General features: G+C 50.3%; 2 long non-coding RNA genes across 3 annotated transcripts; one reads left to right on the forward strand and one right to left on the reverse strand.

Annotated features, from left to right (window-relative positions):
• Window positions 1-2,945: 2,945 nt before the first annotated feature.
• Window positions 2,946-14,501, reverse strand: LOC139076125 (uncharacterized). The gene is made up of 4 exons (XR_011527405.1): window positions 14,409-14,501; window positions 13,897-13,966; window positions 12,792-12,869; window positions 2,946-7,405 (listed from the first exon to the last, which is right to left on the reverse strand). It is a non-coding gene; the product is annotated as an uncharacterized lncRNA (long non-coding RNA).
• Window positions 14,502-14,745: 244 nt separating this feature from the next.
• On the forward strand, window positions 14,746-19,959 carry LOC139076126 (uncharacterized). 2 transcript variants are annotated; one of them, XR_011527406.1, is made up of 3 exons: window positions 14,746-14,844; window positions 18,890-18,977; window positions 19,596-19,959. It is a non-coding gene; the product is annotated as an uncharacterized lncRNA (long non-coding RNA). The 2 variants fall into 2 exon arrangements; XR_011527407.1 differs by having other exon boundaries at window positions 14,765-14,840.
• Window positions 19,960-22,157: the final 2,198 nt, after the last annotated feature.

A 22,157-nucleotide genomic window follows, 5' to 3' on the forward strand; every position in this document is an offset into this window, starting at 1 on the left:
GTCTGGCACGCAGTAGGTGTCAAATAATTGGCATCTATTTGTCTTTGGTTAGATTCTCCCAGAGGCAGAGATGTAGTGCCCTACTTGATATTAGGTGGTGGACTCAGAAGCAGAGAAGAGAAGGGAAGGGACGGTCCCTTAACGAGCAGGTCACTGCTGTGGGCAACTGGCCCAATCCCACGGTAACCTTTGTGGGGCGCTGTGGAACATGCCTCAGAGTTGTCTCACCCGAGAGGTGAGGAAGCTGGGGATGTAGCCACCAACTCCCGTCAATCATCGGCTCAGGGCTGCTCCCAGGGGCATGCATGCAGGCCCAGGCGGCTTCTGCGGCCGGAGTCACTGTGGCTGTGGTAGGAAGCCAGCAGGTGTGGGAAAGCTGGGCCCAAGGAGACGTGGGCAGGGCACTGGCAGCCTCAGCTACACCGTCCTAGGACCCCTGAACTTTAGATAGCCCTTTGCATGGACTCAGGGTGTGTATTGCATGTTTGACAATTGCCCAGTTTGATGGGCTGATTTGGTGTCACTGTCATGCCCTGGTTGCGTGTGCCTTGGTCTGGGGGCATGTGATTTCTGCTACCTGGCACAGCTACCTAATAAAAATCGGCCTTGAATGGACTGTCTTTTCTTAAAGGGAGCTACAGAGGCCCTCTTTGAGAGATCCACAGAACAAGGCAACATTGGTGCCTGGGCTTTCTACGTGAGAAGCACCGAGCGGAGACCAGCAGTTAATCTTAAGAGTTCACCAAGAACCACAGCTTTTGGTCAAAGTGACCTGATGGGGCTGGGCTGACAACCCGAGAGTAAAGGAGTGAGGCCAAGTCAGCTGACATGGCGATGCCGTGACGGTGGTCTCCAAGCTCACGTTCCAGGCCCGTCTGGGTTTCCTGGGTTTTCTAACTTAACAATAGCTCTCCTTGGTTGAGCTGCTTTCCATGCCGGGCCCTGAGTTAAGCACTTCTCAGATTTATGATGTCAGATGGTGGCATCGCTGCTTTCCGGATGAAGAAATTCAGGCACAGAGAAAGAAGTAACTTGCCCAAGGTCATAGAATAAATAAGTGACAATACAGTTGAACCCAGGCCTCTCTAACTTCAGGACCCATCGTTTTAACCGCTGTACTATATTTTATTTGTTGTACAGGCTCTTTCTTTTTAACCCTGACGTGTTATTCCCAGGAGTGTGGTGGCAAACTGGCTCGGGGGACTGGGGGAGGGGAGGATGGAAGCGGAGACTGGCCCTGATTTGTAGCACCTGCCAATTTCTGGGGTGTAAATACTCCCACCATGGTCAATTTCAAGCTACCAAGGGTTTAACAACCAGTTTATGGAATTCCTGAATAGTTAACAAGTGGATCTCACAAGCCAGTTGGAACCAACTCCAGCACCCCACTGTTGATACCACACTCCCAGAGGTCTTCATTATCAAGATTTCCAGAGAATATTGTTGGAATAGCTCCTTGCCTAACCATTCCACTCCTTAAAACTTGCTCCGGAGCTCTGGGATTATAAATGAGATGCTGCATTCATTCATTCGTTCAAAAAATATGAAGTGTCGAAGGGGCACGAGGGGTCTATTGAGGCACAGTCTCGGTCTATCTGAGGTCTAGTTTCCCAGAAGCAGACCTGGAGCAAGGATTGGACGACTTATTAGGAAGTGTCACTGAAAACTAATAGGGTGGCGGGGAAGTGAGATGGGCCGGGGAGCGGAGCAGCCAGGGTATGGTGTCAAGCCAAGCCCTCTGGAGCGTGCCTTTGACCCAGTCCTGTTGGGGGGCTCTGGAAAGAGAGCGGGGGACACTCAGAGGGTCTTGGTGAAGCGAGACAGGGCTGGAGTATTTAAACTTGCTACCCTCACCCGTCAGTCATTGGTTAAGGGCTGTCCTGAGAACCACATATGTTTTCAGGCACTTCCAGCTCTCCGCTGGCACAGGTGAAGCTGGCTCCAGCAGCCCCGACAGAGAGGTGCAGGTGCAGCCTGCTGGGGTCAGAGGATGCTGGGGCTGATGCGTCTGAAGCTGGAAAGGGACCTGGGGGTTTAGGTGCCGAGCTCTGAGTCTGCTTTCATCCCACCAGGGTTTCCTGAGCAGCTGTTCTGTCCCAGGCCTTGTCCTAGGGTCAGAGGACAGCGGGTGAGCACAGACAGCTGGGTCCCCGTGCCCATGGAGCACGTAGTCTAGTGGGCGAGTCTGAGCACCCCACCACAAACAGAGCATTACAAATTGGGACAAATGGCATCAGGAAAAGTACTGGGTCACAGGAGAACGTGTAAGAAGATGGACGCTGGATTGGGGAGGGGGTGGATGGGGAGGGCACCCCTCACAGTCTGACAGGGAAACCCCTGGCTTTCACCGAGGGTCTTGAGATAGCATGCAGGCCAACAGCTCGTCCTCCTTTGTCTTTGAGTTTGTTCAGGTAATAGAAGGCCTGGGCCAAAACACAACAGGTACCCAAACCACAGGTTACTCATCGTGATTAACGGCTCAAAGTACGTAAATCATCTACACTAAATTATGTTGTAATTATTCCCAACCCAAGCCCTCTAGTTACTCTCGTCATTTATAACTGCTCATTGTGCATGTATTCACAGAGATCTGGGACTTCCATACCTTTGACTGCTGTGAGGCCTACAGGCTCTAGAGTCAGAGTGTCTGCGTTCAAAACCGGCTGGATCACCTAAATAGCTGTGCATCCTTGGGCAAGTAGCTTAACCTCTCTGTGTTTCAGTGTTTTCATGTGTAGAGTAGGGGAAATAGTACCTACCTCACATGGGTTCTTTTGCGAAGAGTAAAAGCAAACAAGTTCATGTGTGCAAAGTGCTTAGCACAATCTCTGGGTACATCTATGCACTTCACAAAAGGCAGCTATTATTTACATTAGTGGATGTTATATTTAACATGAAAGGATGTCCTTGATACTTGTCGACGAAAATAATCCATAACCAATCTATAAATGAAAATTTGGGTGGGTTTATTCTGAGCTGAAATCTGAGGACCATAGCCCGGGGCCTTTCTTCCCGAAGGAAGAAAGGGCACCAAAGAAATGAGGTGTACAGAGTGGTTATATACCCGCAAAGAGGGTGCTTTACATATGATTGAAATGTCCCTCCCACAATAGTCACAAGATTGCCCTGTAGGCACAGCGCTTGATGGACACAGCAGGTAGTGGGTCTGCCATCTTGGTGGGCGTAGCAGGAGGCAAGTCTATTGTCTCGAGCTGGGCGGTCACAGGTGAGTGCAGCAATCAGTTTCTAGCCTAAGGAAAGATGCTTAATCCTTAAGAAGACGCCAAAGTTGGGAGGGGGAGGGAGGTTGCACCTTTATCTCAAGGGCCTTTGCTCTTGCCATAGGGAATCTCTAAAGCAGATATACAATGCATGCTCAACGGCCTCGGTCAGGCCCTTTTGGAAAGACAAGGTCAGGCCGAATTAGGTTTATACCACATGGCTTCCTCATATTCTCCAATATATCCTATTGCTTGCCAGTTTTATTTGTCATACTGAAGTGAAAAAGTGGGTTTATGCATAAAATAGTTTGAATAAATGTTCTCAAACTTTGATCTCAGAGCTCTTTATACCCTTAAAACTACAGGACTCCAAAGACATTTTTTTTAATGTGAGTTTAAAATATTTATTAGTTCATTCAAATAATAATAAACCTAGTATATGTTAACACACTGTCTGAGTCAGTTTGGGCAGCTATAATGAAGTATCACAGACTAAGTGGCTTATAAATGGCAGAAATTTATTTGTCACGGTTCTGGAGTCTGCAAGTCTGAGATCATGGTGCCTGCGTGGTTGGATTCTGATGAGGCCGGCTTCTAGGTTGCAGACTGCAGCCTTCTCATTGTATCCTCACATGCTAGAAAGAGGGCTAGCGAGAGCTCTGGGGGCCGGTTATAACGACACTAATCCCATTTGTGAGGGCTCCACCCTCAAGAGCTAATCACCTCCCAGAGGCCTCTCTCTTCATAGGATAAACAATTAGGATTTCAACATAGGAATTTTGGGAGGACACAAACATTCAGTCCATAACACATAGCTATCATATTTTTATGAAAACTAACTATATTTCTAAGGCAAAAAATAGATATATTGTTTTATACTTTTGCAAATCTTTTCAATGCCTGTCTTAATCGAAAATAGCTAGATTCTCTTATCTGTTCTGCATTACACCTATTGGGATGTGTTGTTTGGGTTGAAGTATTTGAAGAAGATAGAAGATACTGCGTGCCTCCAGCCAGCTCTCCAGGCCATCTGAGATGGTGGTTGGAATGGGGGCGCCCTCCTCTAAGGGGAGGATATAAGCCCTGGTTGTACCATATAGGCAGCACACCAGAGCCATAACCTGGGGCGTACAGAGCCATCAGACCCTCCTTTCCCATCCTGTCTCCTCCAGGAGAAGAGGAAGAACCACATTTCAGTGACAGTGTTCTGCTCTGGTTTGGCCTCAACTATCTGTCAGGTCTCCCCGCCCCCACCCTACCCCACTAGCTGCTGCTGTTAGTTGGAAACCAGGGGCCGGAAGCAGAGCATGGGCTGAGGAAATAATTCTGGAGGACTCAGCCGACAGCTGTTGGAGCCCATTCCAGGCTAGCACGCAGGAGCCCTTTTGTACTTTGTCTGCATCTCCACCTGTTCTCTGAGACTTGTAGACACTTAAGCATTGAGCAACAGACCCATTTAAGTGCCTCAAAGTGTGTGGAGTTGTGGGGGCAAAGTCTGTGAAGGGACTATGTGGTGGCTTCATTGGGTGGGCCTCCCTCAGGCTTGGCACAGGCCTTTGAGCTCCACCATTCCTTGCAGAGGTGAGGAGATGTGTCCTCAACCCAAGGGACCCCCAGGACAATCTGAGAGACGGCAGGTCTTCCTTCTACCTGATCACTTCCTCTACCATGAATGTTGCTTGCTTTCTGATTCCCCTGTCAGTCATTTCTTCCCTCCTCCCAGCCTACTTCCTCTTCTGAGAGAGCTTGTTCCCAGAGCCCCTACTGAGGGGTCCATGGTCCTTGACTCCTGCCCCCCATCTATAGCTTATTGACCTCCTGACCCAAGCAGGGCCAATCGGAGTTCCCTCCTGGTTACCTGGTGTTAGAGCTTGGACTTGAATCAAGCAGCTACATGGACTAAACTTTCAAGGAGCGTGGACTTGAGGTGGGATCGCCCATGTTGGAGCAGCCACGGCTGTGGTCTGAATGTTTGTTTCCCCCCAGATTCATGTGCTGAAACCCAACCCCTGAGGTGATGGTATCAGGAGAAGGTGGGGTCTCTGGGAAGTGATTAGGTTGCGAGGTGGAGCCCTCCTGAGTGGGATTAGTGCTTTTATAAGGGAGGCCCCAGAGAGATGCTTGCTGTTTCTGCCATGTGGGGATGCAGCGAGAAGCTGGCATCCTGCTACCCGGAAGAGAGTCTTTATCAGAACTCACCTTGCTGGCACCCTGACCTTGGACTTCCAGCCTCCAGAACTGTGAGCAATATACTTGTGTTGTTGAGAAGCTCCCCAGTCTGCAGTACTTTGTTAGAGCAGCCCGAGTGGACTAGGCCAGCCATCCTGGGCAGCCATTTGGGGGCCCCATGTTCTGATATAGAGAGAGCTGGAGAGCTTGTCTGCAGCAAACCGCAGGAGAATGCAGCAGAGAAAGAGAAAAGCCTTCCCCTAGGACCCAAAGACAAAGAGGATAAAGAGTGAGTCTGATTCCTGCCAGCTTTCCAATTCCCGGGACCAAGGTCTTGTGAAGAATTTCTAGTTTTAAGTGAGAGGGGACCTGAACAAGTTCTTGCCCTCGAGGCCCACCAGATACCCTCACTCCTCGCAGTGGCTTTCCCTTTATTTACGTTAGCTCCAGTGCGTTTGTTTTTGCCAAGCAAACGATCCCTGATGAAGGCAGTTCTGGCAGAGGAACGGCCTGGCCTGACGCTCTCCTGAGTTATCAAACACCAGCTGGGCCCAGATCTGTGCGAGCACTAGGATTCATGGGGGGGGGGGCGGGAGCGCTAAGAGAAGCACAGCCCGGAAGGGGAGTGAGCAGGGCGCATCTGAGAAGTGGGTTGTTGGTATTGCGCACCGGCCAGAACCCGAAGCGTGAAGCAGACATTTCCTGGGTCAAGGTCAGAACGCTGGGATTTAAGTTGAGGTTCTGCCAGGCACTAACCGGCTGGCTCTAGACACCTTTCTTAGACTCTAGAGACCTCCAGCTTGTAAACTGTGACATAAGGATGGCAACTCTCTGAGGAGCCTTGACTAAGAAGTTTCGCGGTGCATAGGAAGTGCCCAGGACCCGTCAGCTGTGACTTGTTACTGTGCTCAGGGAGGGGACTGCAGAGCCCAAGTGTTAGCAGGGCCATCCCACCGAAATCTTGATAGACCCAGCAAAGGAGTTTGGGTTTTATCTGGAAAAACTAGGGGAAACATGGAGAATTTGAAGCAAGTAAATGCTCTGATCAGATTAACGAAAGGATTTCAACTGGGGCGGCTCAGTACCCTTCCCCACCCCCAACCCAGGAGACACTGGGCAATGTCTGAAGACACTGTTGCTTGTTAGAACTGGGGTGGGGGTGCTACTGGCATCCAGTGGGTAGAGGCCAGGGATGCTGCTGAATACCCTACAGTGCACAGGACAGCCCTACAACAAAGAGTTATCTGCCTAAAATGACAATAGCATCAAGGGTCAGAAAGCCTAGATTAACGTACGTATTGTAAAGAAGAGAAATTAGTCACTTCCGCCTCCAGGTCTTGGTTCCCATCCATCACAAGATGGACTTGAAGGACTTGGGAGGGCTGAGTGATTTGTTCCCTCCACACCTGCCCTTCTAGGACTCTGCATATTCTCCCACTGCTGTTGACCTGCGGCCTGGACCCTTCTGACACGAGCTGTGTGGCCCTGAGCCTGGGCCCTCTGAGCCTCTCATTACAGATAATCCTGATGGAGCCACAGAGTTTATGAAGAATGGACAGCTCGGGATCCAGGCAGCCCATGGGATCAAATCCTGACGCCACCCCTTGCCAGCTATGAGACCCAGAGCAATTCTCTTTGCCTCTCTGAACCTCAGTTTCTCCATCCGTAGAATGGGACTGATAATAATGCCTCCCTCACCGCACAGGTGTGAGGGTTTGAAAAGCCTTTGGCCCAGCACCTGGCCCATCACAGGTGCTCCATCAACACCAGCCATGGGAGGCACTGACTGCCCCCCCAAGGTGTGAGATTAATAAACACAAGGGGAATTTGTGAGAAATGCCTCCAGAAACATTCAGACAGACTCTCTCCGGAGGCCGGTGACAACGCCCATCAGTCAGAGCGGACTCAGGGAGCACACGCTCCTTGGGAGACTCGCTGGTGATCCGGAAAGGAGGGCAGGAAAGGACGAGGCCGTCCTCACCGTAGCACAGCTCACAGACTCGGCTCCGCAGGGGCTGTGGAGACAATGGCCGACTGCGAGGTTCATTGTGGGTTAATTAATGACCCAACCGAATGGTACCAGAGACGTGAGAACAAGAACTGCTTTCCTCCGAGAGGCAGGACTGCAGACCCGGGAGCCCGAGTGCCGGGTTCAAATTCCGGTTTGGCAACGAACTAGCTGTGGGAACTTAGGCAAGTTACTTTAACCTCTCTGTGCCTCAGTTTCCCCATCTCTACATATAGAGATAATAGTAATACCTACCTTAAAGGGAAGCCTGAAAATTCAATATGTAAATAATATATATAAGCACAAACATCAGTGCCTGGCACAGAACAGATGCTAGTGACATCCTAGCTTCTAGCTTCTGTTACCATTTTTACAATAAAAGCAAGCAATCTCAATCAGCCTTGGCATCAAGCTGTGTGGTCTGCAGACCAGCAGCATCAGCATCATCCAGAAGCTTGTTAGAAACGCAAATGCTCAGGCTTCACCCCAGACCCACCAAATCGGAAACTCTGCATCTACTGGCGGTGTGACCTCAGTTGGGAAAATTAAGCTGTCTAAGCTGGGGATTCCTTGCCTGCAAAGTGAGGATAATAATATCACCTACCCCTCCTCTGCTCTCAGCTCTCTAGGGGGAAATTGGCCTTCTGTCAGTTTCTAGACTGTGCCAAGCTCTTTTCTACCCCAGGGCCTTTGCACTAATTTTTCCTTCTTGGAATGCCTGTTCCTTGGCTCTCCCTATGACTTACTTGGCTATCTTTTAGGCTTCAGTTTAAACGTCACCTCCTCAGAGAGGCCTTCCCTCCCCACCTCCATCCCATCGCCCATTACTCCACATCTCTACACATTACATATTTCTTTCTTCATGCTAATCACATTCTACAATTATCTTATTTCTGAGTCTGCTTATTTGCTTCTTGTCTGATTTCCCTGTCAGTACATAAGTCCCAGAGGGCAGAGATTGAGGCTGTCTCTGGGAAAAATGCCTGGCATAGGGTGGGTACTCCATAAACAGGTGCAGAAGGAATGAATATGTCATATGATGAATATGGAGTGCGTCAGAGGGCTGGGTACATGTTGAAGGCCCCACAATCAAAATAGTATTATAATATTATGATAATAGGATAGGCTACTCTGCAGCCCTGGCCTTCGTGTGCCATGGACCTGGCCTTCCCAAATGGCGCCTCGAGCCATGCAGAGGCTGACGAGGTCTTTCCACCCACAGCTCCAGCCTCAGCCAGCTCCTCTTTGTCCCTCCTGCCCAATCCCATAAGAGGGCCGCCTTGGAGATACTGCCTCATTAAAATACGGAGGTAGCTGTCATGTTGCTCCCACGCAGCCCAAGCCAGCAAGCATTCCAAGTTGGGTTTTGCCATTTTATACAGCACAATGTACATTTGCTACTTTCCAAACAGTAAACACCACCTGTAAAGTGCCTTTAATATTTAATGTAACTATAAATTGTTTTGAAAATAAATCCAGCCATGTGGAAAAGCAGCAGAAGGGACAGGAAGCAAATGCAGGAGCCAGCTCCACGTGGGGCCGGGGCAGAGACTCCGGGGGCAATTCCATGACCCATGGGGTGGGGGGGTGCCCTGATGGGCCTGCCATGTGGACCGATGGGGGATGCCTCCTCCCCTCCGTGCTGGACCGATTCGAAACTCATGACACACTTGGTTTCACAGAAGAGGTGAGGGTGAGTCTGTGGAGATCACCTTGGCCAGAAACATCCTGGGGATGCGCTGGCCAGCGGACATTAACCATGGCCCTTGGGGGTGAATGGGTGCTGGGCCGTGAGCTTTTTTGACCAAACCAGCTTTTAAGCCACACTCCAGGATCACAGGGGGTTGTGATCATGGCTGGTGCCCAGTCACTTTAATTTGCTCACCACGTCCTGTGTTTTCTCCTTCATGTCTCTCTCTATCCCCTCTCACACACTGGTATAGGGCCTCAGAAAAGCGACTAACCGTTTTTTGGTCTTACTGCCCACATATGTAAAATTAGGTTGCTAACACCATTGACCTCATTGCATTCCTGCAGATTTGCATAGGTGAGGGTGTGAAGTGGTTACGTACAAACGCAACATACAGAGGCTTCCTGCGAGTCGGCTGCTGCTGACGACAGGCACCAGGCATCATAGGCACCGTCCGCTGGCTCCACAGTGCCCTCTCACTGCCGTGCCAGCTGCCCTGGCCTCCCCGTGCCTGGCATGGTCCCTGCTCCCTCCCACCACCAGGCCATGGCACGTGGCACCAGCTGGGGCCTCTGCCCGTAGCACATGTCCTTACCCTATTTGCCTGGTTCACTCCTGCTTCTCTCTCAGCTACCAGCTCAATCGACTGAAATGTTGAACTTTTGGGGAAGCGCATCTTGCTTCTCTTGGTGTCACAGATGCTAACTAAATCTCTGGGGCCAGAGGGTGAGAATTCTCAGATAGTCCGCATCAGGTCATCTCCCCGCATGTGACAGGGCCAGAGGACCAGGATCAACAGCCCCATCAAAAGCCCTATGCTGGGTGCAGAGGGGCTGAGCTGTGCCCCAGGAGAAGGGAGCCGCTGTTTCTGGCAGACAAAACTGTCATTGTCCATTACAATGAGATGTGTGTCTTAGGACAGTCACCCCAGAAGCCACGTGACAACCAACTGCGGTGGGTGACCAGTCAGGCAGCTATTGCTTTGGTGGAGGCTTGGATGAGGGCTGATGATGTGGGTAACTGAGAGAGAGAGACAGAGAAGAGAACTCTGAGGTTCTAACGTGGATAAGAGAGTGTGTGGTGGTATCTGGAAGGGTGAACGTGACCTCATATGATGTAACCCAAAGATGTAGGGATCTGAGACAATGGTACCCAGCTCAGACAGGAGGGAGACTGCTCTGGGGGTAAAAAGGAAGCCCAAAATTTCTCAGTTTGCACCATTTAAGTAGATATATAAATACAATGCTGGTACTAACTCTAATTAGTAAAGAGCCATTAACGCCACCCTATTCATTGCTTGACCCTTCCAGCCAAATTCAAAGTGAACGTTCATTATGTCTTCCTGCTTTCTTGATCTTCCTGAGCACAGCGAGGGCTCCTGTGTCAGTGCCTCTGAATATCTGTCCCCTTGGTTCCCGACTCTCCCGATGACCATGCACCTCTGTATGAGAAGGCTCGGTCCCTCACCGAGCGATTTCATAATAGCCACGGAGTTATGTGAGTGGCCTGGGAATCCAAATGGACTCGTGAGCGGGAAGACGCTCTCTGCTCTGCTTGTCGTTGTGCCCCTAGGCATCTCAAAATAGCATGCTCACAACAGACTTCTAGGTTTTCCTTCCCAAACATAATCTTCTCGTCTCAGTGAGTGGCGCCACCATCCGCCAAGATCCTCAAGCCCAAAGCCTAGAACTCGAATTCTGTCTTTCCCTTTCTCCTGTGTCCAATCTACCAATAAATCTTGTTGGCAACACCTAAAATATGTCCCTGTCATCTCCCCCTCTAGTCCAGGGGTTGGTAAACTTTTCCTGTAAAGGACCAGAGATTAAATATTTTCAGCCTTGCAGGCCATGACGATCTCCGTTACCGTCACTCAACTTGCCTTCAGTGCCAAAGCAGCCACGGACGATGTGTAAACATGGATGTGTCTATGTTCCAATAAAACTTTATTTACAAAATCAGGAGGCCACAGACCATAGTTTGCTGACCACTATTCAAACCTAGTCTGCCACTATGTCTGGACCAATGCGAAGCCTTTAGACTGGTCTGCCTGCTTCCCTCTTGCCACCTCTGCCATGGACGATCCCAAGTGATCTGTGAGAAAGTAGTCAGACGGCATCTCTCGGTGACTTATAGTGGGCTCCCTGTTGCCCTTAAATGAAAACCCAAAATCTTTCCCTCTGATCTCTTTGCCCTCCATGTAGGCTCCTGCCTCCTCTCTGACCTCACCTCCTACCCCGGCTCTTTGTCCACCGTGCTCCACATTCACTGGTTTCCTGTCTGCTCTGCTCCCTTCACTCTTCTGCTGGAACATTCTTCCCCTCCGTCTCCCCACGTCTGCATCCTTTGCACCATTCAACTTCTACTCAAATACCACTTCCCCAAGGAGAATCCTCTGCCGGCTAACCATGCTGCCCACCCCATCTTCATTACCCCTTTGAAACGGTCTTATTTGCTGATTGGCTCATGGTTTGTCTTCCCGATCTGACACGTAAGCTCCACGAGAGCAGCGACCTCCTCTGTCTGCTCAGCACTAATGTCAGCGCACGGCACATCGTAAGTCCGCAAATATTTGCCCACTGAACGAAGAGAGGCTACTGATTTGTATTTCCAGGCAACACCTGTTCCAATGTCTGCTCACCTCAGATTTCCTCAGCGTTTACCAAGCCCTTCTGACACTGGCTCAGGAAGGCTCACCCAATAGCTCATTCGGTGCAGGGGATAAAGCCAGAAAAAAATGCTGCTCATCTGAATCACTGTGCTTGTCCAGGGACCCCGTGCGAACTTCTTTGTCATCCCAAGGCCAAGCTGGGAGAAAGGCTGCTCTCCTGACAGCTGGAGCCCACCCGGGGGCCTCTTCACCAGCAGCTGTGATGTTGTGGAAGGGGACGGGGGATGTGTTGTCCCACGGAAGCTCTGGGTCAGGAATCCTGCCTTCTGTTCCTGGTGCTCCCTGATGTGTGATGACGTGAGTTTACTCAAGCTGAATTTCCTCGGTTCGGAAGAGTTCGCTCTCAGGCCCTCTCATTTCTCTCTTTCTCCCACCACCTCCCACCGACTCCTTTTTTCATCAGAATGCTGGTTGCCACCAAATATCCTTTCTTCCTTGGTCGTAAAACTCCGATTTTATTTGAGGTGGCAAAGAAACCAGGAAAAAGATGACATTCGCCAGCCTCTGTTGCAGTTGGGGTGGCCACATGACTATGTGCTGGCTGATGAGATATAAACTGAAGCGTTGATGGAACTTCTGGGAAGGACCATGAAACGGTGCTGACTCAGCTCGTGTCTTAGCTCGGGCTGCCACAACCAGATAATGTAGCCTGGGTGGCTTAAACAACAGACATTTATTTTCTTATAGTTCGGAGGCTGGAAGTCCAAGATCAAGGTGCCAGCCAGTTCAGTTCCCTGCTGATGACTCTCCACCTGGCTTGCAGCCGCTGCCTTCTCACTGTGTCTACACATGGTGGAGAGAGAGAAAGAGATCTCTTCCTCTCTTCCTTTTCTGATAAGGCCACCAATCCTATCAGATTAGGACCCCACTCTTACGACCTCATTTAACCTTAATTACCTCCTAAAAGCCCTATATCCAAATACAGCCACACTGGGGATTGAGGCTTCACCATGAGTTTAGGGGGGACACAATTCAATCCATAGCAGCTAGGCATTACCTTATTTGGTTCTTCCCTTCCTTCCTCCTTCCTCTTACCTGGAATGCAGATAGGATGGCTGGAGCTTCAGCAGCTATGTTGGGCCTTGTGGTGACCTTGAGAATACATGCCGGGTGCTGAGGATGGAAGTGCAAAAAGATGGAAAGAACCTAGGTTGAGCCGTGGAGCTACCATATCATCACTGGAATGATGTTAGGGTTTGCTTTATGTTAGAGCACTGGTTCTCAACTGCAGCTACACATCGGAATAACCTGGGGGGCTTTGAAAAATACTGGTGCTTGGGTGTCACCTCCCAGAGATGCTGACATAGTTGGTCTTTTAGGGTGAAGCCTAGGCATCATGATTTTTTTAACATTCATCCAGTGATTCTGACGTGTTAAGGTTGAGAACACTGTGTTAAAGAATAAACTCTTGCGTAAGAGAATAAACTATATTTTAAACGATGGTATTTTAATTTTGTTATATCACATTAACACAATTCCTAACAATCAGAAATCTAAATCTGGGAGATGAGTCACTTCCATCTTCTAAGATTTTCAGAGCAAGAACCACCCAACTCTGGCGGGAGCCCTGGTCACCTCCTCCCACGTTCAAGAGGGTGTACGGTAAATCTCAGTGCAAGCTGAGTGACAGAGCTGTGAAATATTAACCACAATTTTCTGTCCCTTTACCCACATGAATAAAACAGCGTGTGTCACTAAAAATAAACTTCAGGGTTGAAATAAGCATTCAAATTAAAAATAGATGCAGCACTTTCGTCAATATGTGTTTCTGAAAGTGGAATCCATGGGTAAGGATCATTGGAGGCCAGTGAACTCTCCCTTCCTGTGGCCCAAATGCCTCTCCCTGTCCCCATCCCAAGTGAGAAGAGATGAAGGGGAGGAGCTCTGCCAGCAGAGGAGAGTTGGTTTCAAATAAGCAGGTGCCTGGGTTCAAATCCCAGGTGTACTACTCTGAAGCTGCACACTCTTGGGCAGGTCATTTAACCTCTCTGTGCTTCAGATGCCCTTTGTGCAAAATGGGGTCCATGGTTCCACTCAGGACCCAGGATTGGGGTGAGGATTAAACAACAGGATAGGAAAAAGCACTTTGCATTCTGCCCGACGGGTAGTAACTGTTGGGTAACAGTCAGCTGTCACTCACAGGCGTGGCCAGGTGTTCTTCTTGGACTGTGTGTCCTTCCTGTGAACAGGGACGCTCTTCCCCTCCGTTTCTGGAAAACAGCACCAAAAAGAGGGCTGCTTTTATGAATAGGGTGCTAAATGAGCAAACACATGTCTGGAAATAAGGTAATTCATCCCTAGGGAGATACCGTCTCCCAGGTTCAGGGGTTAATGGGCTCAGAGGATTCCTAACACACCAGTGCCCGAGACAAATTGGCTGAGCAGCTATTGCTGCTCAGACGGCTCTTCCGCTGTGTCCCATTTATTAGCACGGTTGCCCAAGAAACAAAAGGCGAGCCTCCCCCTCAAAGATAACGGAAATCAAGCGCAAGGGGCACAACAGCCTGAAAGTTTGAGCTGGTGACAGGGAGGCTGCCAATCTCCAAAAGCTGAACTCGGAGGAGGCTGGCCCCCAGCCAGCGGCTGCCGGTGTGCGCGCTCTTTGGTGGATCTGGGAGCTGCCAAGAGCGGGGCCCCCGGAAAAGCACTTACAGATGAGAGGGAAACACATGGTGAGCCTGACCCTCTGCAGTCGTAAAGTGCATGGTGGAGGGAGACGAGAGGAAACAAACGATTCTCTTTGGGACCGTCCATCTGGAAGTGTGTGGCCAGGAGCGTTAGTACAAATAAATGCGTCCAGCTCAGCAACGTCTGGGAGTCATTGGATGTTTTCATCCTCCTGGAACCTGCAGGAGAGCTCCTTACACAAACACGGGTCCCCAAAGCGGCAACAGACCCCCCGGGGCAGGCAGGCCGGCTCTGCTCTTCCCCGCCTGTGGATTGGTTCAGCCCATTTTCTAGGGAATGCCAGGGCGTGGTGAGGGCTTAAGATTCTAGAAGCTTTTGAGGGGGGTGCGAGCCCGGGAGAGGACAAGAGTCCTTGCAGATCCATGGGAAATGTGACCAGATGGAAAGCAGGCCTCTGTGGGTAATTAGCTTCTCCAGGGTTTCTCAAAGTTGAGTCCTGGAAAGATTTTTTTATCCTGGAGTGCTGGCCAAGCATATGGATTCCTGGGTCCTACTCTAGACCTCCAGGATTCGATTCTTCAGGACTCAGTGCAGAAATCTTGCATTTTAATACAGCTTCTTGAGAGATTCCCGTGCACCCTAGAGCAGCGCTTCCCAAGCTTGAGCATGGTCAGAATCACCCAGAGAGCTTGCCAGATGCAGACCGCAGGGCCCCACGTCGGCAACCTCCCCTGATTCCCTAAGTCTGGGGTGGCCCCTGCGGACTTGCGTTTCTGACGGTTTCCTTCAGAGGCTGCTGCTTATGGTCCAGGGCCCCCACTTTGAGGAGCCCTGCCTTCGAGTCGCAAACCACTGAACTACAGGGTCGGCACTCAGGCAAGCAAAGTCCCGTTTGTCCACAAACACATCTGGAGCCCCAGCTGGGGGCTGCACCTCCCGATCTTCAGGCATCACAGAGTCTGGGGGCCAAAACTTCACTCCCAGGCCCCCCAAGGAGCCTGAAGATGTCACTCGAGCTCATAGTGCCTGCAGGAGGCGTTTGTGGGGGGACTTGCCTCAGAGAAAGGAAGGGCCTAGACAGTGGTTCTCAGCTGCGTGAGATTTTAAAAACACTCCTGTGCCTGGTGAGGAGAGTAAACCAGTTAGTCTAGACTCTCTGGGGGTGGGACTCAGGCACATCAGGCTTTGTAAAGTTCCCCCGGGGAGTCCGAAGTGCAACCGGGGCAGAAAACCGCATACAAATGTTATCGACCCTGATTACCGTCAGACCCACCCAGGGAGGGGTGACAAGACACCACCGCCGGGCCGCACCCCTCCCTCCAGATTCCCACTTCCTGATTTGGGGCACAGCCCGGGCATTGGCTGTAAAACAAAAGCCTGCAGGTGATTCCCAGAGCGAGGGGACATGGGGGCAGACCTGCTGGCCTGAGGCCTAGTGGAAAGGGACTCTCCGAAGGAGATTTTAGGAAGGGTTAAGGGGGCAGATGAGCCAGAGGTTGGGCCAGATTCATTTGGGTCACCACCATCAATGACAGTGGTGAAGCAAGCCACCACAACGTAATGCAGCTCTATGAAGTGTGATCAAAACAAATTTCTTGCCCTTCCCCCAGAGACAGCTGCAAACTGACTGTCTTCCTCGCTGGCCTGGGCAGGCATTTGCTCAGGGTGGGGGATAGAAATGCTCTGCAGACTTCAGACCTGCCTCCCCTGGGAGATGCAGAGAGGAGTGCCCCTGCCAGATGTCAAGCCCCGTGCAACTGGCCTTCTACAGGGGCCAAGGAGGAAGCTCTGCTAGAAATACTGCCTCGCCTGGGTTATTTTTCTTTATTAAAATGCAGATTCCTGGGTGCTAGTTCAGCCTTTTAACCTTGGAGGTAGGACCCTGGAATTTTCATTTTATTCTATTTATTTATTTATTTATTTTTAGAGCTGCTTCTTTTTTCTTTTTCTTTTTGAGGAAGATTGGCCCTGAGCTAACATGTGTCGCCAGTCTTCCTCTTTTTTTTCCTTTTTCCTCCCCAAAGTCCCAGTACATAGTTGTATATCCTAGTTGCAGGTCCTTCTAGTTCTTCTGTGTGGGATGCCACCACAGCATGGCTTGATGAGTGGTATGTAGGTCTGTGCCCAGGATCCGAACAGACGAACCCCAGGCTGTCAAAGCAGAATGCACGAACTTAACAGCCACGGGGCTGGCCCCTGGAACTTGCATTTTAAACAGACATTCTGGGTGATTCTAATGGGCATTGAAATCACAGAACCACTTGCATGAAGGCTCTAGCTACTGAGGAAAGGGGAAGTTTAGAGAGGTGGGGCAGAGAACCAAAGGGACAGTTCCTTACCAGTTTTGGCTTACTCGAGGTCTCTGCTGGGCACGGGATTGCTCAGAAAACTTCTTCCCAAAGATAAGAGCCTGACCTCTTAACAAAATTGACATCTGGGTCCAATAGATAGAGCCGACTTCGTCCACGTGAGCCTGGGTGTCATATTCAGCTGTCTCTGTTTTGATGTGGTTTTAAGGCCTTTCTAATAGGATGAGCTAGATTGCTGGAAAAGAGATGGATTTCTCTTTTCTGTGGAGAATTCTAAATCTCCTCACTGGAGATTTAGGCTGCCCATCCCAACAATGACAAATGTTGAATGGCCCAGCTTTGGCCAATGGTCCTGGCCTGCCATGTCTGCCCATGACAAATGTTCCCTTTAATCTGCTCATTCTGGGGTCACCAAGTATTTCAAATTGGGGGCGTGGGGTGGAGAGGGAAGGAGAGAGAGAGAGGGAACTATTTTAAATCCACTATGACCTTGGCATTGACAAATTAACTCTGAAGGATTTAAAGGTCTGTGACCTGCAGCCACTTGCCATTTTGATGAGGCACAACTTTTGACAGTGTCTGTCTCAGGGCTGTTGAGGATGAGCGGTCCTCGTAGCTGGGGCAGGCGCAGAGATGACCACCAGCATCCCAGCTTTGTGCAACTCATGACATGGTGGGAGTTTTGTTTCCTGGTGAAAATGGCCACGTGGCTGGAGAGAGAATTTCAGAGAATATAGAAATAACATTAACCGGGGACTCGGGACAAGCCAGGAATCTGTGTCATCATTTCCGTGCACAGAATCTAGGATTCCTGGAGGTCTCAGAATCAGGCCTCCTAAGGCTCCTTGGTCCATCGCATGTTAGGTCACGGTGAGACGGGGTCGGTAAGCCGAGGAGTCGAAAGAAAGATTTCTTAGACTCTTAAGATCTGGCAGTAGTGCTCTTTTATTTAGAGAGTGGAATAGCACGGGGACAGGACCCATGGGCAGTCAGAGTTGCTGCTGCTGCTGCTTCTGCTGCCCCTGCTGGCATGGGGACAGGACCCATGGGCAGGCAGAGCTGGTGTGTGGGGACAGGACCCACTGGCAGTCAGAGCTGCTGCTGCCCCGAGTTGAGGGTTAGGGCTAAATTTAAGGCATAGGTATGTGAGTTATCTCTTTACAAGACAAAGAATATGTAAAAAAGTTAAAATGGTATCAGTGCAGGTGGGGTCTGGTCGTTGGGTGATCCCATGACTTTTAGACAAGAATCAAATCGGATTAAGTAAAGGTCAGAAGCCACCACCCTAAATCAGTTACATGAGATTGCCAGACAGCAACCAACTTAAGTTCTTGCCTTCCACATTAAGAGCTTCTAGAGATAAGACCATTCCCCCTTCTTCCTGGCACAGAGAGGGAGGCATCTTCACAGATAGAGGTTTCCCTTAGAAATGTAAATGTTTCCCAACAAAGGGGCAAACAAATTCCACTCCTTGGAGCCTGAATCTCATCTGTAGTTTTAAAACTAACCAGCCTAAAAATCCTCATCATAAGCCATTTTAAAATTAAGCAGCCTAAAAATCCTCATCAACGGGAGAGGGAAGAGTAACAACATCTCAGGTCTGAGCGCTTATGATGTTTGAGGCAAAGCGCTGAGAGCTTAGCACACCCCATCCATGGAAGGCCCCCAGCAACCCGAGAGCACAAGAGCTGCACGCTTTTGTGGTCACCGTTTTCCAGATGAAGCACAGAGAGGTTATCCAGTTTCAAAAGGCCCCACGGCTGCACAGTGACAGAGCTGGGATTTGCATTGACAGACTCTCTCCTTGACCAAACTCCCGGGGCCTCTCCAGCCCAGTCTTAACAAAGATCTGCTGAGTCTGTGTAGAGAGAAGCCCCCATCCTTGATGTCTGCTCGCCCTTCATATCTGATCAAGTTCCGCTTTTGATGTTTAAGTCCCTGACCCGCCTGTAGCAAGAACCCTCCCTCCTCTCTTAGTCATGTTCCCCCCCCCACCCCTCTCTCTGCTCACTGGCTGTAAGCCCCCACTTGTCCTTGATGTTTTCCACATTGAGCCCAATCTCCCTCCCCTCTTGCAATAGTCTTGAATAAATTCTCCTTACCACTTTAACAAGTGTCAGAATAATTTTTCCTTTAACAGAATTCAGGCAGTTGGACTCTCATAGCTGCATTCTTAATCTTTACACCGTCCCACAGGCCAGCGCTGTCCAAAAGAACTATAATGCGAGCCACACGTATCATTTAAAATTTTCTGGAGCCACATTAAAAGAAGAAAATGAAACAGGTAAAATTAATTTAAAAAAAGTTTACTGAATATATCTGAAATATCATTTCAATATGTAGTTGGTACTAAACAATCATTAACGAGATATTTTAATATCTCATTTTCTTTTCCCTACTAAGTCTTTGACACCCAGGGTATATTTTGCCCTTGGAGCACATCTCCACTGGATGAACACATTCAGGTGCTCATTCTCCACAGGTGGCGAGTGGCTACAGTATCGGGCAGCCCAGGGCTCGACCATCCCCTGGCAGGATGCTTGAGTTGCACGATTTATTTGTGGGAGTGCTTGGGGCAGAGGGGAGGCGAGGAGGGGAATAGAGACAGAGAACCTGGCGGAGCAGAGGCACTGCTGGCCTCTCTGTGGGCAGAATCCAAGGGACTGTGTGAGGGATCCACTGACCACAGGGGTTTGGACCTACAGCTGGAGAGTGTGCTGGGATGGAGGTAAAAAGGGACCTGGATTAGGAAGTGCGAACAGTGAGGTGGGAGCGAGCTGGAGGAACTGTCTGGGACAGAGAAGGCCTATGTGGTTGGGAAGGGCGGGCCGGTGAGGAATGAGGCAGTATCTCTTCAGGTGTGATGCGCACTGACACCACCTGCGATCCTGTTCAAACGCAGATCTGGACTTGGTTGGTCTGGGATGAAGCCTGAGATTCTGCGTTTTCAAAGAACATCGGGTATGATGATGCTGCTGCTGCGTGGACCACACTTTGAGTAGCAAGGACGTGAACACACTAATTCATGCCTCGAATGGTTGGCAAGCAACATGGAAGGGGATAAAGATGGAATTTCCCTAAGCCATGGAGAGCTTTTGGCTTGAGTTCTTTCTAAGCTGTGGCAATAATTGTAGCTCATTTCTATTGTGCACCTACTCTGTGCCAGAGACTGTGTTCTGAGCTTTATACTAAGGGTCTGCAAACTGTGGCTGCCCTCCAGATATGGCCACTTCCCGTTTTGGTAAATAAAGTATTATTGGAATCCAGCCACACCCATTTGTTTACACATTGTCACAGCCGCCTTCACGGTGCAACAGTAGAGTTGAATAGTTGCAACAGAGACCATATGGTGTGCAAAGCCTAAAATATTTACCATCTGGCCCTCTACAGAAACATTTTGCCAACCCCTTGCACATCATCTCATTTAATTCTCATCGCATTATCCAGGGGGCTAAGTCCTGTTACTGTCCCCTTTTACAAATGAACCAACAGAGGCTTAGAATCTTCGAGGCACTTGCCCAAGGTGCAGTCAAAGGGACAGAGCTGGTCCTCATGCCCAGGCTGACTTAGACCAGAGAGGCCAACACCCAGCCTCTCTCCGCTATGCTAGTCTCCTGGAAATAGGAGCGGCTTCTAGAAAGTGAGAACATCAATGTGTGAGCAGAAGTCAGAGTGAGATCAGGTCGTTGTTCTGCGGAAAGGTAGCAATACACGGATTCCTTGAACACCCACTGTGTGCCAGCATGGGTGTCGTAGCTCTTGGTCCCTCCCCCACCCCTGCCCACCTCTGGTTTGCCCTGCAGCCCGGACCCTCCTCCCTCAAACTCCAGTGTCTCCCTGCAGGAGGCCTTTCTCCCTGCTGTGGAATGGTAGTTGTTAGCTAAATACCCCGGCTTCCCCATCCCTCAGGTGGGACAGTTCAGAGGCATGGTCTACACGCTTCTCCAAGGTGCACAAGATGATACCCTGGTTCACACGATGGTACCCTGCTCACTAGTGGCTTCCCCCTTCCGTGTCCCAGCAGCACTTTCCCAGTCCCCCACTTGTGCGTCCAGGGATCACTTCCCAAATAAACTGCCTGCACCCAAATCCCCTGTTAGGCTCTACTCTCAGGGAAACCCAAACTGAGATGCACAATTGGCCCTTCAGACGCCACAATAACCAAGAAGGTGCTTGTGGACTCACATGTTACAGGTGAGGAACTGGACCTAGAGAGGATAGCAGCTTGATTCAGTCACGGGAGCTCCTAGACAAGTCTGTCTGACTTGTGCCTTGATGACTCACACTGCCCATTCTTCAGTGGTAATGATGATGATGATGACAACTACTGAACGCTTGCTGTGAACAGACGAGGAGTCTGTGGCTCAGAGAGGTTAGGTAAGTTGCTGGAGTTTTGTATACGTGTTAGAACTGAGATTTGTCCCAAAGAAGCCTGGAGAAGCAGAGGTGGAGACCCATACATGCAAGGCTGCCGTGGGCATGGAGTTATCCCTGTGGGGGGCGCCCTGGTGAGGCAGGGCCATCTCTCAGCCCTGCCCACTGGGTGGGATAAGCATCATTTTCAGTGACTGCGCCTACCGCCGGTTGCCATGGTAACCACTGGGTAACCGTCTGAATAACGGAGGACGGCAGTGGTAACTGCAACCACCATCAGCACCTCTGTTTGACACTCCCCTCCCCAACCCCCAATTCCTAGTGAGACTGGAGCTGGGGAGCGGGAACGGGGTAGGCCTAGCTGCCATGAGAACCAGGGGAGCAGCTCTCAGAAACTCAGTTCTAGAAATGCAGTGAACTTCGCCATGGGGCTGGGGAGTTACCATTGCTCTGCCCTCTTCCCTCCAGCCTAAATTTTTCCCCAACCAGGATGTGAGCAGGAGCGGGCCTGCCAAGTGTGGACACGCTGCTCACGCCATCGCTGCTCTCGTGTGATTATTCTCCACCCCCAGTCTTGCCCTCTCTCTCCCTTCCTCTTCCTCCTCCTTCGGCCCTCACAGAAGTGCAGTCTTTCAAAGCCTGCGAACCCTTTGCTGGGGAGGCATTCTGGTTAGGAGCGAATACCAGAGCATACTGGCTGCCCCCTCCTGAGTCTCTGAGCCATTCAGTGTGTATCAGTCTTCTCATCTGTAAACGGGGACAATGGCTGTTGTGAGGGTTAAATGTAAGGACGACAGCAGAAAAGTTAAGATCGCACAGACGTGCCTTTGAATCTTGTCTCTCCCTCTGTGTGTGTGACCACAGGCAAGTTAATTTTCAGGGCCTCTGTTTCCTCTTCTGTCCAATGGGGATAATAGTTGTATCCACCCTCCCCGGATTTAATGTGCTGACGGTTCTAAAGCACAGATCGCAGTACCTGCTTGCCTCTCAGCTTCTGCCTGTGACCCTCTAAGGCTTCGAGCCTGCTAAGGGCAGTGACTTGTTCTCTCTTGTTTCAAACCAAGAGCAGTGACATGAGACCGTGCCCTTC

This window comes from Equus przewalskii, chromosome 15 (genome assembly GCF_037783145.1).
Source record: "Equus przewalskii isolate Varuska chromosome 15, EquPr2, whole genome shotgun sequence".
NCBI lineage: Eukaryota > Metazoa > Chordata > Mammalia > Perissodactyla > Equidae > Equus > Equus przewalskii.